Source organism: Morone saxatilis, unplaced genomic scaffold (assembly GCF_004916995.1).
Source record: "Morone saxatilis isolate NCDOM2014 unplaced genomic scaffold, NCSU_SB_2.0 Contig7, whole genome shotgun sequence".
NCBI lineage: Eukaryota > Metazoa > Chordata > Actinopteri > Moronidae > Morone > Morone saxatilis.
This window is the reverse complement of record NW_023340246.1, coordinates 20,356,247-20,358,360: the sequence shown is the minus strand read 5'-3', so window position 1 is coordinate 20,358,360 and position 2,114 is coordinate 20,356,247. Positions and strand designations below refer to the sequence as shown.

Genomic DNA, 2,114 nt, shown 5'->3' with positions numbered 1-2,114 from the left:
GGAGCTGGAGCTCAAATGGACTGAAACACTCAGGTAGGCGTGTGTGTGTGTGTGTGTGTGTGTGTGTGTGTGTGTGTGTGTATTTGAGAGGGGAAAAGAAAGTAACACCCACTGTATTTATCTCGTCTTTTAACAAAGAGAAAGCGTGAAATTAGAAATGGATGGGAAATGGAAGTCTTTCCGTTTACCTATTTTCATTTCCCACACTTACTGCAACACACACACACACAGGTCATCAGGCTCACAGTATTGACCGTGACAGAGCATTATCCTAGGAGGGCTCTGCAACTTCTCAGCTCAATCCAGTGTTAAAGCCCCCAGCTCAAAGTCTCTGTTAACGTCCACAGACTGTTGAAGTGTTATTATTCAGAGAATTACTCAAAGAATGAAATTGACTGTTTTGAGGTGTGAACGGATGTATTTTTCACACAGTAAAGTCGGCAGCCTCTAAATGACTCTATTAGAGTTTATCTCAGCATTAAATAGTGCCTTAATGGTCATAACCACTGAAAGCTTTTCCACTTAAAAATAGATTTTGTATTTTTTATGCTGAAGAGACTCTCGACAGTGCCGAACGCCTGGATATCTATTTATTGTTTTACACCACTTCTTTTGTGATGAAATGGTTTTATTGACTTTATAATTGACTTACATTCCCTCAGACTACAGTAGCTTCAGATAGTGATTCCCTACATTTACTTTGAAGAATTGGTATCAACTTGTTGCAGGTGAAATAGTGGACGTGCTTATATAACAGCTAGTCTGTGAACATTGGGGCACATACATGGAATTGATGGTTAAAAACTGTACCAGGGTTGGTTCATCCAATTTAGAAAAAAAAAATGCTCTTGTTTTTTTGTTTTTTTTTTCAGAAACAGTGTCCCAGTTACCCCGGATAATCCACCGAACACACTGTCAACTGTTTTCATGAGGTCTATTTTTCTGGTTGAAAGTAGTTCCAGTAAAAGCTGTTCACAGTGAGGTCTGTGGATTATCCAGAGTAATTGGGACACTGTTTCTGCAAAGAGAATTTGCTGTTTAAAAGATATTTTTAATGCTGTGAGCACCACAGACAAAACTTTCCTCGTGTCTGTTTTCATTGGGGTGAAGGTAGAAATCAGACCGATGTCTCAGACATGAATGGACCATGAGACAATGGTCCCCTGGGCACAGACACGTAAAAAGGTCAAACCTTGAACACAGCAGTAGTGTAGCCGTTTTGCATCCAAGTGACATTTTGCAGGTTAACCGCAACTGTGAAGTGCTGTTGGTTGGAAACTGCACTTAAGTGTTTCTCACACTGGAGACGAAGAGAGTCCTGTCACAGCTGATCCACACTGACAGTCCTCTCAGCAAATACTACTTACACAGTTTAATATGAGGCATCATATAAAGATTATAGGAAACCTGTGAAGCAGTTTACACTCTGTTGTCAGACATATTTACATTAATTTACTGATTATAATGTAGATCGACTGTAGTCTGAGTATGAACTGTAACACGTACAGTAGCTTGAAATATCTATATAAAACAGTCACGCCTTTCCTTAAAATAGTCAAGTAGTCAATAATATGTGGGCCTATGTAATCCATGATCTCAAACCCTGGATAAATAAAATCAAACTAATATACAGCAGTACAGCTAAGAGAGAAAGTACTATATGTTTTTAATTTTTTTTAATTTTAATAATTTGAGTTTACTGACCCTTTAATGAATTATTTGGACACATAACCCTCTGCACTGTGTGTTCTGACACCTTTCTATCAGAACCAGCATTAATTGTTTCAGCAGTTTGAGCTACAGTAGCTCGGACCACACAGGCCAGCCTTCACCCCCCACATGCATCAATGAGCCTTGGCCACTGATTCTTTTCCTTCCTTGAACCACTTTTGATAGATACTGACTGCAGGTTTGGAGATGCTCTGACCCAGTCGTCTAGCCATCACAATGTGGCTCCTTGTCAAAGTCGATCAAATCCTCACGCTGCCCATTTTTCCTGCTTCTAACACATCAACTTTGAGGACAAGATGTTCATTTGCTGTCTAATATATCACCCCCACTGACAGGAGCCATGATAACCAGATAATCAATGTTATTCACCTGTCAGTGCTCAT

General features: G+C 39.7%; 1 protein-coding gene across 1 annotated transcript in view; it reads left to right on the top strand.

The window, feature by feature from the left end:
- The window catches only part of fam184a (family with sequence similarity 184 member A), a gene marked incomplete at its 5' end in the record, with an annotated part of 80,745 nt that overhangs the window by 28,842 nt on the left and 49,789 nt on the right, over positions 1-2,114 (top strand).